We start from the raw sequence: 16,402 nt of genomic DNA on the forward strand, positions 1-16,402 counted from the left end.
CTCAGTCTGGAATATCGAATCAGTTTATGGGTCTAACTATGCCTGATTTTTAGTAAGATATTGAAAACCCTATTTTTTCAGATGACAGTAAGAAATCAATAATCTTGGGCAAATTTGTAATTCATCAGAACTGAGTTATGTCAAACTGTGCTGGACACTGGAATAAAAGTGCAGATGATAAAAATACTGGACACATATTATAATAGATTAATGGACAATTTAATTAATTACTCATCTTACTCTGATACTACAAAATCTAGATAGATAGATAGATAGATAGATAGATAGATAGATAGATAGATAGAATAGATGGATGATAGATAGACGTTTACAGCCAACTTAAAAATGACGATTAAGATTCATGTTCTAGAAAAATGAAACATATATTATCCTTGTTACTTAAAATGTAGATAATATAAAATAATATCATGCTAGAGAATTCAATGCAATGTATTGTAACCCCAAATGGCTGTGGTAAGATTAATGTTCAAATAAATATGCATAGGATTATACAGTGAGAAATAATGGTTGGATTAAGCTAGAACAAAAAAAAAAAGGTTAAGAGAGATGGAAATGAAGACAGAGATGGAGAGAAAGAGAATACAGGTGGAAAAAAACTATAGGAGTTTCACAGTTAGCAAATCTACAGGTTTTGCAAAATTCTGGCCTTATTAATCTTACAACAAAAGATATGATAGAATCATCCTATGAGGTTACAGGTTGTTTCAGACATTGAACATTTATCCAGCATAGTCATATATTTTCATGTATAATACGTATTAACAGATATTTCCCAAATTTCTAACTTCAATACAGAGTGCACTTCAGAGATAAACAAATTAAAGTAATCAAATTAAGGGACCTTTAATTCCAGAGTAATTATTATTAGGATTGAGCTGTAAAATGTATTATTTGTGATGAGAATGGGAAACTCATTTATCATTAATTCCAGAAACGAAATTAAAAGAGGCCCTATTTGGAGTACCAGTATGCCTCATCTTGCAGAAATAGGTCATTATTTTATGTATTTGGGGCATCATTACTGTAATAAAACTGGAAGTGACCTAGATCTCTTAGAGTCTTTGACACAACTTGGTCCTCATATTAAGCAGTCAGAAACTTGGCATTTCTTCTCTTTGATGGTTTTTTTAAAGGAAATGGTCTTTTTTTTCTTGGGTTCATGGATCCAAAGTGGGAGAATTGAAAAGGGAATTTGTCTTCTCTATGAAATTTGACCAGGAGACTGGGCCACTTCAAAAAAGGATAAAGTCAAAAAAGCCACAGATAATGATGATCAACGAAGGATATGGCTTCATTGATATGGGCTTTGGTTGTTCACATTTAGATTATTGCTGTGGTTTTTTGGCAGCTTTACCAGTTCCTCTTTTCTGCACCTTCTATGTTATTCCCAACTTTTGCTGACATGCATACGAAAGAGTACAATTCAAAAGGCTTTACTCAGGTTGAGCACCAGGAATGGTAGGCAGGGCATGTATGTAGATGCATGCATCGTCTCAAGCAATCCTGAATTCCTGGCCAAACTTACAGGCAAATTCCCAATAAGCAAAGGTCAAAGCATCGGACAGAAGTGTTGCCAGGGTAGAATAGTAGCATCACTGTTAGATCATCGGTGGATCTGGGTCTAAAATAATAGATGAATAGAAGTTCCCAACAAGGGACTGCTTGCTAGCAAAGGCTCTAAATTGAGGACCTGTTTACTGCACGGGTCAAAAAGAGGGCTCTGAAAATATTTACAGACCCCACATATCCTGGACATAAATTGTTTCAACTTCTACCCTCAGAATGACACTATAGAGCACTGTACCCCAAGACAATTAGACACAAGAACAGTTTTTTCCCCGAACGCCATCTGCTAAACAAATATTTCCCTCAACACTATAAAATTATTTACTAAGTTTGTATTACTATTACTATTAATCTTCTCTTCATTCTATAACCCATCTCCTCCCACCTATGATTGTATGACTGTAACTTTGTTGCTTGATCCTCGTGATTTATATTAATTGTTTCCTAGTATGATTTGATTGCTTACTTGTACCCTATGACTATCATTAAGTGTTGCACCTTATGATTTGTGACAAATGTATCTTTTCTTTTATGTACACTGAGAGCATATGCACCAAAGATAAATTCCTTGTGGGTCCAATCACATTTGGCCAATAAAAAATTCTATTCTATTCTATTCTATTCTATTCTATTCTATTCTATTCTATTCTATTCTATTCTATTCTAAAACAGGGCCTCTATCAGATGCAAGAAATCACCAACAGGAATGTTTTTGCCTTGCAAGGAGCTACACAGACCTTTGCTCAGCCCTAGGTGCCTTAGGAATGAAAGGATCAGATCCCTGTATCAGACCACTCATCTTCTGCTGTTTCCAGCTACTCCTCAGGCTTTGCATCACTTCAGTTTCTCCTTGCTGATCCCTGATGTAAACACAGGGTTCTCTGTAGTGACATCCTCCTTGTAGACTACTCAGAGTCAAAGCTGGCCCAGACACTGGCTTTCTGTTTGAATCAGAGCTCATTTCACACTACTAGTAATGTTCAGAGCCTTCCAATGACAACCCTTCCAATATCTGGTTCCTTTCATTCCTCTGAGCAGTGTCTTCTTTCAATCTTCAGGCTGCCAGAGACTTCTTCCTTCACTTTGGGATTGGCTCTTTCCTTCCATTGCTTTCTCTGAAAATTTGACTAGTCCTTTTTCTTATTTTGACTAGTGGGTTAACATGAGGCCTGATTGTTTGACCAGTGGTTAATGTAGGGCCCAGTGAGTTGTGGGGCATTATTACACCATCCTTTCATTACGCTTAATATTTTAATGGGTACTCTATATAATTCAATATAGAACAATTAATATTAATGTTAATTAATGTAGGCATTAATTAAAGATGTATGTACACTTTTCAGTGTGGTATGGCATTCCTTTTAAACTGAGATCTGAAAGATGGTTATATGGATTAATTGTTAAACTTAGCTTGATGGAAGTTTGTAGCAATTGTTCTTTATCTATACTGTGACTTAAGTCATATTTAATAATTACTTGGTATCCTATAACTTTCTAAAAGTGTATCAAACATAGATTTTCTAGTTTTGTGTAGGTTTGATTGTAACACTTCATTTCAATAATATGAAACAGATCATTCGATTGTATGTACTGTATGTATGTATGTATGTATGTATGTATGTATGTATGTATGTGAAAAAAGTGACTTATGACTTTTGGGGAAAATATCACAACAAATGTCTTACTTAACAACATAAATTTTGGGCTCATTTGTAGTCATAAGTGTAGAATTACTTGTATACACACTCAAACGAACAGCAAAATTGCAAATATTTTTCCTTCCTATATTACACATATATTATATGTTGTAGTTTCTGGAAAAATACTTTTGATTTTTATTTATAACTAGGTAAAGGTACCACTCTTTCTAAACAAAATCTTTAATATTCAAGCTGTATGCTGTAAACTAAAGATATAAAATTTGCTCAGATCACGTAAAGAAATTCAAGGGCAGATTAATACTGAAGTTTTACAATAATCTAAATATGAAACTATGCATTTTTACAGCATGTCAGCATGCTGAGACACACGGTACTTTCTTGAAAACAACCCTCACTGATATCCAAAGGACTTGTTTTTTAATACATATGCATAATATGGCACTGCCGTATGAGATTATCTGCTGTATAATTATTTATTTTTAGTCAAACAAAAAGGCAGAAACTCTACACCTCCAGTTTCTGTTGTGCACCATTAAATAACATCATGTAGACGAAATCTTACAAGGTGCATAATGCCCAAAATCTTACTATTTTAACAATGCAGTAGGACACAAGCAGACAGAATACCCTTTAGATACCAAATTATTAAAGCCAATAGCTAGTTTTAACCGTGGCACGACAAAACCGCGCTCGACTAAAGTGTGCCCGATTAAACCGCGTCGCTGACGTCATCAACAGGGCGACAACAGCGAGCGCGGAGAAAGAAGGGCACTTTAAATAGCGCTTTGAAAGCAAGCCGATTCAACTTAAGGTAAGGGTTAGGTTTAGGGTTAGCGTTAGGGTTAGCTTTAGGGTTAGGTTAAGGGTTAGGGTTAGGTTTAGGGTTAGGTTAAGGGTTAGGGTTAGGGTTAGGTTAAGGGTTAGGATTTGGTTTAGTGTTAGGTTAAGGGTTAGGTTTAGGGTTAGGTTAAGGGTTAGGTTTAGGGTTAGGGTTAGGTTTAGGATTAGGTTTAGGGGGGTTAGGTTTAGGTTTAGGGGTTAATTTTAGGTTTAGCGTTTACAGCGTGCTTCTGTCTCCGCGCTGTTGTCGCCCTGTGATGACGTCAGCTACGCGGTTTCGTCGAGCGCGCTCTAGTCGAACGCGGTTTTGTGGTGGAACCGTTTTAACTATATCTGCCTGTTGGTTCAAGCCACACCAACAAGGTTGCATGAAAAATGATACAATCAGAGAGCATCACAATGTATGCTTACAGCAGCTAGAAATCCAAAGAAACCAAAGGAATAAATACTGAATGCGGTTCTGATCCATTTAATTCAGTTGGAAATGTGTCATTGATGTTCACAAAATTGGACCTTTATTCAAGATTTATAATAATTGACTTTACTATACACAAATAGTGAAAATAACATGTAACTATTATTTTACAATACTTTCCTCTTGATCCAACTAATTTTAACAACTTTCTGAACTCAGTGGCTGCTCTCGCAAATGGTTTTATGATGATCGTAAATGTCCTGCTGTTCATTTTAGAGAGGAAAATCTGGATGTTCAGCCATGTAGGTATAGTTTATGAAGGTAGTAAGGTATGTGTCTTCCTGGGTGGCACAGAAAAGTAAAACAGAAGGCATTTATCACAATGTCTGTACGTGTTAATTCTGCCTTAGTGTTTTTTACTATTTCAAGAGCTTTATAAAAATCTAACAGATATTTCCTCCTCATCTTACTCACTCACTGGCTTCAAATAGCTCTGAATTCTGTCCTAAGTGGGAATCTGAAATTTCTTCACAGCATCACAGATTTCTTTGAATTGGAACACTGCCATCTATTTGAAAGGTAGTTGCTTGAAAAATGGCCTAGAAATATGCACTTCTGGAACACCATCTTTAGAGGCTATTAGGGAAGGATGAGTAGGGACTGCAGGAGAGCCGAGACAACAATTCATAAAGATGGACTACAACTACAGCTTCCATCTGCTAATGTCATGACCCACAAATGAAATTAACTGGAAGTGCATAAATGATAGGAAGCGGCTAATTGCAGTCACAACCTTAACTATTACTCCCTTGTCCCTTCAAAGACTAAGCAGAGAAGGTTGTTCTTCCAAACTGAAGAACAGGATGGCATTCAGTACGGAACTCCTCCATGCTGAATTACAGAGTATATGATAGGCACATTACCTTTGGCAGTGCTATGATTAATGGTGGATCAATTTTCCCCAAATCTCATTCCAAAACACTTTATACAAATTCATCATTTCTCAGAAAAGCGATATTATACTAATTATGTTGCTTCATTTTTACTAGTTTTGATCCATTTTGTTTTCTGCTGATGAGAACATTCTCTGAGTGGACATAGATGCAGAATATTCTCATTGAGCTATAGCGCAAAGGGGGGAGAAACTTTTGTCAGTTTTCACTCTGTCCCCCAGTTCTCAGTGCTGACTTCATCCCTCCTCCCATCCCTCCATAGGTGGGATTCACTTACCTCCCTTACCAGTTCAAAAATGTGAGTGCACTGCATATGCCTCATCTGTGCATGCGCACCTCCTTCTGCGCAAGTGTAGTGCTTGCACATTTTCATCAGGGCAGGTGGGCAGAACCTCCCACAGCCGCCACTACTGGTTCACCCAAACTGGAGAGAACCAGCTGAATACCATCTCTGCGTCTCTCCTTCCCTTTAGTTGTCTGAACCTATCAACTTTACAGGAGACGAATACCCTATACCAGTGTTTTTCAGTCTTTCCACCATCCTGATATATGAAATTCAACTCACAGAAGTTCCCAGCCAGCATAGGTTTTTTTTCCCCGTCAATGATTCTAGAAATTGAACGCCACACATCTGAAAGTTCTCAAAGTTAGGAAAAACTTGTCTGTACGCATTAATCATGGATTGTAGGTGTTAAAAACCTGTTCTGATCTGTTGGAAGAATCAGAAGGATTTCAGGTTTTTGTTTAAGGTTTCAATACTTTTGACTTAATTAAAGTAATACTAATTTGAAGATAGTAATGCTAAGGTGAATAACACATAGGGATATTTGCTCTAGACTTGTAATATTGGGAGCATTTATAGGGATATGCCATTCTTATGCATGCACTGGAATTAGCACATTTGCAAATGGCTTCAGAAGAACAAACTGCAAGCAACTATGGATGGCTGTTGAAAAGTATTATTGGCATGTGGCACATGAATTAAATTAAGCAGGATGAACTGAATTTGGGCTTTGAAGGACTATCTGGGAAGGGAAGTCCACATGCCTGTCAAAAATATTCCTTCCACTATGGAAACATCCAATTTATACTTGTTTTGAGATTATACCATCATCAATTATCATGTGCGACCAACATGAGACAGGCTCAGGGATGCAAGACTTCAATGACTTTAATAATAATCTGGAGTAAATTCAGAATCATGGAAATTATAATAGGACTTTCCCAGTTTCATTCATAGAGAGTTATTTCAGGAGAAATTTCTTTGAATGATTGTAAATATTTCTTCCAAGTTGATCACTGCCTTGCCCAATACTATGTATGAGATAAGCTATTGAGTTGCCTAGTATATCTCAATTATTTATGTTAACTTTGTTGTTCAATGCTTTCTCATTCTCTAAACTGTCCCTCACAAAATTATCCATACCCGGCCCTAGCACAGACTTGACTCTTCCATATGCCCTGCAGGAGGGAGGGAGGGAAAGACAGACATAAGAGAGAGAGAGAGACAGAGAAAAAAAATCCTCTTCCAGTTGTCAAACCAGTCCTGGATACCATCACCAGGAGGCACAATGCACAGGAGTTCAGTCCCTTCCTTACAGTGCTTCCTGTTTAGGTGCTCAGGTGCTCATTTAACCTCTTACCAAAGTTCATTCTTAAAAGATTGTGAACTCCTTCCAACAGGTGCCTTATGTCTGGTTGCTCCAGCTTAGAGAGTGTCTCTGATGTCACTGTGAGTGATGACATGCCTGTGGCAAGCCTTGACCCTTGGCTAATAGAAGGAGAACAGATGCCGAGACAAACATTCCAGTCTAATGGGTTCATTTTGTATGGACTTGTAGCCTAGCCTAATTGGAAGTAGTGGGATTTCAAAGGCCGAAAGAGCAGTGGAAACATGAGTGTCTTCTGTTGACATACTGAAATGGTTAAACTCTTTCCTTTTAAATTTGTAACTTGAACTGTAAGCCAAAAGCAGGTCACTGTTCCTCATCTGCAGAATTTACTTAGCATGTGATTTGATTTATCCACTGTATACATAGCTTATATGCAGAGAAGTCCATAAGAGATGCAATCAGGATAAAGGCTTTTCCTGGATTTTTGAAAGGAAAATATCAGTAGGAGTGCAAAGATAAATATTTAATTGAGGCAATTTGTTGTACACAGTCACTCACACCTACTCCCATATTTCTGTATGTGGACCTAACCAGCAGCCAGTACTCAGAAAAAAAGAAGAAGCCTGAATCTGCCTTTGAAGCCATGTAGATAAAAATCTATTGATAGAAGTAAACATTAAGGCATTATTTACTTCTATTTTCTGCAGTGTGTGTGTGTCAATAATAAGGATGGTGAGCATAAGATAAGTAGCATTATTTATGAAAATTATAAATGATGCATTTACTTATTAGTATAAGGTAAGATTAACCATAAAGGTCTCTACACCTTTCATTGCTGTCATGAAAAAGCAACAAATTGCTAGTTGTTCCATTTATTTTTTTATTTTATTTTATTTTTGATGACAGAAGGATGGACCAGGGTAGGATGGACTTTAATGGCAAGGATCTTCAGGATAGCTCCGTTTTTGTAGCAAAACAGTGAAGCAGATTAGCAACAACAATAACGTCAAAGAGCACAAATAAAACATCTTGTCCAACATGAAAAACACAATATATTTTGCATTCTTTCTGACGGGCCAATGGAGGGAAGCTATCCTAGATTTCAGAAGTGGCAGAAGATTTCTACAACCTTGTGATCACTGAAGCAAAGTGCCAGTCTCTTTTTGAGATTTCCCTCACCTGGCCATTACGAGAGTATTACACCTAGTCTAGACCACTGTTGTTCATCCTTGGCAAGAGGTATGGACTTCAACTTCCAGAATTCTCCCTCCAGCTGTCTGGATAATTCTGGGAATTGAAGTCAACATCTCTCAAAGTTGTCAAGATCAAGAAACACTGTTTAAGGCCAACTGAAATCTCAGATACATTTCAAAGTAGCTTCCTGCAAAACACACTGCAACAGTACTATTCTAATTTCATTAAACCATATTCTTTCTGTGGCTTTTTGTTTTTGTTTTTATTGGATAGTTTCTTGAATTTAACTTGGTTTTGTTGTGCTTTGTTTTTTATTTGTACAGTTTGTAGAATTTCAGTTAGGCAACTAAGAAGATGGAAAGATGGAAAGATGGATGGGTGGATGACGGAGGATGGATGGATGGGATTATCTCTGGTCTGCGATCCTAATAAAAGATTGTTAGATGGATGAATGGAATTTTTGTTTTCCAAATCATTTTAGAAATAAGCAGGGTTAGCTTAGCAAAATATAGCTGAGAGCTTTGGAATCCCTTTGTTCTCCAAATGTGTTGTTGTTTGGCTACTGAAGAAGAGACTGTAGCAACTTTTGTTCTCTCAATTGTGCATTGATACGTTTTACATTTGTTGCCCATTTAAAAGTCTCACTGGAGCTCAGAAATCAAAGTTTTTCTCCTGGCTGAGGGAAATAGAGACCATGCAATTGTCTTATGCCACTTAGCTATCAAATATTTCTTAAAAGGTTAGGGAAAACCTTCAGAGTATGACACGCGGAATTCTATTTTAACCCCTTTACCAATAAAGACCATGGACGCTAGCTATATAAAAAGTTACGTATCTACAATATATACTGTACATGTTCTTCCCAGAGACTAATCAAGTGGTGTGTGTATATATATGCGTTGCCAAGTATGTGTGGTAGGACAACATGCATGCTTTTTGTGTTACATTCTCATTTGGGTGGTGGGTATATATGTGTTGCTGCTTTGTGTGAAAAATTCTAATCAGATGAGTGTATATATGCATTTCTTCTGTATATGCATGTGGGTCAGAGCTTATCACAGTGAGTGTGCATGCATGGATGCACATATGCGCACGTGTGCGCACACAAACACACACACACACACACGTGCTGTGTTCCCAGAGTTAATCAGAGTGTGGGGAGACCGGCTTCCTGTTTATGTGCAATTTATATTTATTTGTAGCCTTCCTTCATTACAAATAACTCAAGGCAATAAATAAACACCTCCCGCCTCCTATTTTCCCCACAACAGTAATCCTGTGAGGTAAGCACATGTATATGGGATGCATACTGCAAATAGGCACATTTACCTATTTATATTTTATTTCTTATATAGGCTTATAAACTGTTTCACTCATGACTCTAAGTGACATACATTCCCCATTAGTAACAAAGATTAAAAGAGAAAACAAAAGCAATTAACAATATTGTTAATATGTATCTGTCTGTGTGTGTGTGTGTGTGTGTGTGTGTGTGTGTGTGTCTGTGCATGTGTCACTGGCTGGTGGGGGGCTGTATGTGCTTCATTTTGACTCACATGAGTAGGACAGAGGAGGGAAGCCACTGGCAGCAATCTATATTGCTACTCAACTGTCCTTTTATACCAGTGTTTCTCAACCTTGGTAACTTGAAGATGTCCGGACTTCAACTCCCAGAATTCCCCAGCCAGCATTTGCTGGCTGGGGAATTCTGGGAGTTGAAGTCCGGACATCTTCAAGTTGCCAAGATTGAGAAACACTGTTTTATACAGATCGATTGAAGAGATTTCCCCTCCAGCCTCCAATTGAACCGGTCCATTTTTAAACATGAATCTGCCTTTTCCATTCCCATCTTCTCTTCCTGTACCAAATTTGGCTTACTCTGTTCAGGTTTTGAAGTTATTCTGCTAACACATTAAAAAAAAAAGGCCCTTTCAATGCACAATTTCTTTCCAACATTCCTTTGGGCGGGAAAAAATGAAAGAGAGATCCCACAAGATGTTTACAAGAAAAGCCAATTCCCCTTTAATATGTAACATTATGAGCATATTCCCTGAGTAATTTTGATGTAATGTTTGGCACTTGTACAGTGGCACTCTTTATAAAAATTGAAAAATTATAGTAAAATTAGTTCCCAGCGACAGCTTCTTAAGGAGCCACATTTTTCTACATTCTTCTTCTGTATCCTCTCATGGCTTACACACTGAAAAGTAACTCATTCCAAAATAACTTTCCCATAATTCTGCCCAGAGTGTTACATTAAAAAAGTCATTGTGTGAATAGAGGAGTCATGCTCTGGTTTTCATCTATTCTTTTCATTTCCAGGAGCAGGAATGGGGTGGGAGTGGGGGGAATCTCCCGAGAAATCAGCTGTACTGAAAAAGAGAGCATAGTTTCTGATATTTTTTTTAAAAAAAATATGCCCTTGAAAATCTGGGGCCTGAAAGGAAACCATATTATCTGAGAAAAGGCTAAAAATCTGTTAATATCATCATATTGAATGCGCCTCACATACTCTTAAGCAAGAGGTGAAAAATTAGATTTAGTGGAAATATGGATGGATGGATGCATGGATGGATGCATGGATTGACAGATAAACAATTTGGCAGATGAATAGGTAGAGAGCTTCCAAATGGGAAAAAGCACAGAGTCTTAGGGAATCCTGTTTATCCTTACCCCCATAAGCTGGAGATGCGAAGGAGAGATATACACATACCGTAGGTGGCTTGAATTCAAATAAAGCAAGGTTCAAAATCACACAGAGCCTTCCCATAATATTCAGATAAATCTGATGCAGGTTCTCTTTAACCTTCCAGTTGAATGTGTGGAGCAGAAAGGTCAATGGATATTCCATTCCCTTTGGTGTTTGATTCTTCTTTTAAATGAGTCAAATGCACGCACACACACGGGCGTACGTGCGCGCGCGCACACACACACACACAGCCATTTCAGCATTTTCCTGATTATCCTAATTTAGCTGAAGTTGTTGTGAGGTGTAATTAAAATATACAGTCTATAAAATTTTGGAAAGCGATACTGATGATTAGGCTAAAATCCTATACAAGTGGAATGCAAATTATTCTCCTGCCCGCCCCTCATCCCCTGTTCCCAAGATGAACAAACCTAACTCCAATGTCTCTGGAATGTGAATGCTCACTGATACCTAGATCCAGTTAATTTATTGGTTGCTGATCTTCCTTTCTCCCTTTCATTCAAAATATAACTGAACAAGTGATCGCCCCATTCCACCTTGTTGTAGTCTCTGTTTTTTTAGGCATGTTATATCTCAGCTGCAAAAATCTAATTCTTTGCTTCATCGACTTTTCTTTTTGCATCTAATAAATACTGCAAACGTTCTACACTTGTATTCTCCATCTTCCTGCTGTATTAAGGCACGTAGCCATTTCTGCTAAGGGCCATGGTGGCACAGTGGTTAGAATGCAGTGCTGCAGGCTAATTCTGCTGTCTGTTGACTGCCAGCAGTTCAGCAGTTCAAGTCTCACCTGCTCAAGGTTGACTCAGCCTTCCATCCTTCCAAGGTTGCTAAAATGAGGGTCCAGATTGTTGAGGGCAATATGCTGACTCTGTAAACTGCTTAGACAGGGCTGTAAAAGCACTGTGAAACAGTATAGAAGTGGGCTATTGCTCTTGCTATTCTGGGCTGCAAAAAGCTGGAGGATCACTAGACATGGCAACATAGAGGCACAACCCTCTGCTCCACCTTGTTGCTGCAACCCAGTGATCCTGATTTTTCAAGGGTAGTTATGGTGGTCCTATCCCACATAATCAGGTTTGTTGAAGGCACAAACCTGATCATGGCAACAAAGGGGAGATGGTTGGGTCCCCAGTGCAGGCATGACCCAAAATGTCCGTCTTTCCTGCCTTCACAATATTTAGTCTATTGCCAGGATGCAAAACGACTTCAGCCAGTATCTTTCCTAAATAGCTTTCCTGCAGTCTTCCCTCTTTGATCTAGCTGAATTGCCTCAAAGGACACAGCTTCCACACAACTCTTAGAAAACCTGAGCAAGAAAATAAAACCCTGTAGACGAAACCAGGCATTACGAATATGAGTCACAGATGACTCATAAGGCTAAAATCATTTGGGATATCTAATATATTAGACTACCAAGGCCTTTTAGGTTACCAGAAGTATATTACAAATTGTTTCTGAAGTGTTTCAATATTCAAAAAAGGATTGCCTACTTAGAAAAAAAGTTTGATAAATTACAGTGGTTACATTTTAGGTTACGGAAGATCAGAAACCCTCTTTCTAGTCAGTCAGGCTGTAGAAACCCAAGGATTTTCTTGTTATGGATAATAATTTCTGATAGATGAATAAGGGTAATAATAATAACATCTGACATCTTTCTAAAGTGTTGGTGCTTTTTATGGTGTACACTGAACATTTGGAAAATCAGCAAGATAAGTCTCTTAAATATAGATCAACTTATTCTACTAAATTGAAAACAGCCTTTTGCCTTTGTTCCAGTTTTTAAATTTATTTTACTTTTATACCATATTGGACAGATGCATACATTTGCTAATTAGCATGATGAGTTCTGTGTAATGATTAAGTATAATAGCAAGGGACAATCCTATTTTCAGTTTGCATATGCTTACAATGTTAAATTTGAAAACATTCATTTAGTACAGTGTTTGTTGTTGTAACATGCCTTTTTTAAAAAGCCATTTCTATTATTAGTGTATAACAGTTTTCTAAAATGAAATAAATAATAGAAAAAGTGGGTGCTAAGTCAGCCTTACTATTATTGCCCAAAGAAGTGCAATTAACAGGCATGCAATCCCTAATTAAAATGTCTCAGTATAAAATATGTATTAATTAACACCCTTTATCTTAAAACACACCTTCTTCCTTCACTTCTTGATATGGATTCCTCTCCTGACTTTCTTTTTCACAGCATGCTATTAGGATATACACAAATCATAATTTGCCTGTAAGCCAGAATTGAAAATGCATGAACTATGAGTTTTGATAAAAGCTTCCAGTATTAACTTATAGACAATTCGTGGTTCGTGCAAATCTTAATTTCTCCAGTGATTGTTCTCCTACATGTCCAATAAACAAAGGGAGAAAACAAGGAATATGTGTGTCTAGAATCTTCTTGTATAATATTTAGTTCTCCGATAGCTAAAATGAGATATAATTTATTTATATTTCATATTTCTAGACCATTCAAGGAAGGCTCATGATGTCTGACACTGTATGCCAATGCTGTTTTATAAACACTGTACAAATCTTCCTATAGCAAAAAGCAAATCAACGCACAAGGAGGTATAATGCACTTTGCATGTGGCTTCTTTTAAAGAAGGTTTGTAAACTTTTGCTGATAAAAAAATAGGAGTTACACGTTTATTTCATAAGACATCATGGTCACCAGTCTAACCCCTACTGTTTCATTACTTCTGGTTGAGCTTCTGAAAGACCACATTCACCCAGCCTGGCTGCACTGTGAACCACAATGTGTCTGGCATTTTAATCTATTGTGCTTTGAAAAAATGCATTTCCCTGGAATCAATTCAACATATGAGACCATGTTACTCAGTTGTATGTGTGTATGTATGTATGTATATTCTAGTGTGTTTCTTCTAAACCAAACAACCTGTTTCAATATGAACAACTTAACAGATACACTCAATTCTCCACCAGGCAGAGAATGCCTTTACTTTTATATCCTCTGCAGGGCCACCTTGCTTGAAGAAGAGCAGCTGCTCCCTGCACCTTTGGATCTCATCTTTCATCTTTCCCAACTCCCGTTTTGTCTTTCTGCAATTTCCTTTTCATCTCTCTCCTCCTCCTTCAGTCACAGTTCTCTTGTTTCTGCTCATTTGATTCCCAGAGGTCTCTTTTTTCATTCCCATCTGAACCTGCTATTCTACTTCCCCTCTTGTTCACAAGTGTGTATGTATGCATTTGTGTGTTTGCATGTATGTGTGTGTGTGTATGTATGTATGTATGTATGTATGTATGTATGTATGTATGTATCAGGGGTGGGTTTCTCGCCCCGTTCCAACCGGTTCGGTTGGAACGGGGCCGGCGGCGTCCTCGTGCACGCGCGCAGTGCACGCATGCGTACTAGCATCTGTGCGATGCTCCAGCTGCTCCTGGAGGATCGCGCAGGCGCTGTATGTGTCCTGCGCATGCGTGGAAGCGCAGAACTTGTCAAAACTGGGTAAGAAATGCGGGCGGGCGGGTGGACCCTTCGGCGTTCCCAGAAGTTAATTACTTCCGGGTTCGCTGACCAACCGGTTTGCGGGGACCGCCGCGAACCGTCTGAAACCCACCCCTGGTATGTATGTATGTATCAGAGGTGGTATTCCGCAGGTTCTGACCAGTTCTGGAGAACCGGTAGCGGGAATTTTGAGTAGTTTGGTGAATATCACCTCTGACTGGCCCCACCCCCATCTATTCTCAGCCTCCCAAGTCTCAGCTGAAAATAGGGATTTTGCAGTAACATTCTCCTGGAGTGGGGAGGGAATGAAGATTTTGCAGTATCCTTCCCCTACCACACCCACCATGCCATGCCCACCAAGTCATGCCACACCCACCAACCACACCCACAGAACTGGTACTAAAAAATTTTGAATCCCACCACCGGTATGTATGTATGTATGTATGCATGCATGCATGCATGCATGCATGTATGTATGTACAGGCCTGAGCAGAGTGTGGGAGGTGCAGCTGGTACATTGTTCTGGGCCCATGGAGCTCAAAGGGGGGCCATGAAGGGATATTTTTAAATTTTATATTGTTTCCTTATTGTTTATATAGTAATGTGCATTATTGTTTTTATTATCTTTTACAGAAGTACCTGTCCTCTTTTTAATATATTTGCAAGTATGTTTGAATGTAATTAATAAATGTACAATTATGGCATTATTAATTTATGTGTCCATGTGTAGGTGAGGGACCCGTATTAGTCTTGCTCCGGGACTTAATAATCCTCTTGGTAGCTGTATGTATGTATGTATGTATGTATGTATGTATGTATGTATGTATGTATGTATGTATATCTCCAACTGCTATTCAAATCTAACTGTATGCAGACACTTGGAGATATAGGAAAAGATGAGAGCATAAAATGCTCCTTACAGTATGAGACAGACAGACTTGTATTAACAGAGAAGCAGAGGTCATACTAAAGGATCTAAGAAGCAGACTAATAAACACCAGTCCATTACTAATGGTGTCATTTAAGACACGGCAAAATTTGTTGCATTACTCTACACATATTTTGTTGAGCTCTATACAAACTCCGTTCATTATATCTCACCACAATAAAATCCATTTAGAACTCAAGAAGTAAATCAACAGTCAAGAAGTAAATAAACAGAGCTTGCAATAAGAACTAAGTGCAGCTAGTTTGGTTAGGTTTGTGTTTCCAACAGATGTGCAGCATATTTTACTGTATAAAATAATATCCTACCAAAAATCAACTCTGACAATTAAATTAACGTTACAGTTAAGACCCAGCAGCATTTTTCTACTCGAAGGGATGAATCCAGAATCAAATCTAATTAAACATTAGGGATAGTATAACCTGAACTAAACTAAGTGTGTTATATTACAATACAATTCATGTTAAAAATGACATCCAGTGGCAAAATACTAACTCGAAAGGGAGGGGAAGCCAAATATTTATCTACAATAAATCAAATGCTCAAGCCTTCATCTGTATCAGCAGAGCTTTTCTTTTTTTATATTTATGTACTGCCTTGAATTGATGTATTATTAAGATATGTTCTTGTTCTATGCCCATTTGGTAATGGGAAGGATATGAGGCTCAAACAGAATTTTGTGATCCTCTTTCACTATTTTTGCCTGAGTGTACATCAACATTTTGATTCCTGCCTAAGGAGGCGGTTGGACTAGTAGACCTTCAAGGTCCCTTCCAACTCTGTTATTCTATTCTATTCTATTCTATTCTATTCTATTCTATTCTATTCTATTCTATTCTACTCTACCCTACTCTATACTCTACTCTGTCCTACCCTATTCTATTCTTCCCCAACTAAGTTACTTTGCTAGAAAGAAAACAAAAAAAGCATATCATATTTGATCAGAATTCTTCCCCTCAAATTAGTGAATAATTAGAATGTAGCAAAAAAAAATGAACATTA

General features: G+C 37.9%; 1 protein-coding gene across 1 annotated transcript in view; it reads right to left on the reverse strand.

The window, feature by feature from the left end:
* Positions 1-16,402, reverse strand: part of MACROD2 (mono-ADP ribosylhydrolase 2) — a 1,059,851-nt gene that overhangs the window by 122,810 nt on the left and 920,639 nt on the right. The gene's annotated exons all lie outside the window — the stretch shown is intronic.

This window comes from Thamnophis sirtalis, unplaced genomic scaffold (assembly GCF_051295495.1).
Source record: "Thamnophis sirtalis isolate CommonGarterSnake01/CBP01778 unplaced genomic scaffold, rThaSir2_p1.2 scaffold_5, whole genome shotgun sequence".
Taxonomy (NCBI): Eukaryota; Metazoa; Chordata; class Lepidosauria; order Squamata; family Natricidae; genus Thamnophis; species Thamnophis sirtalis.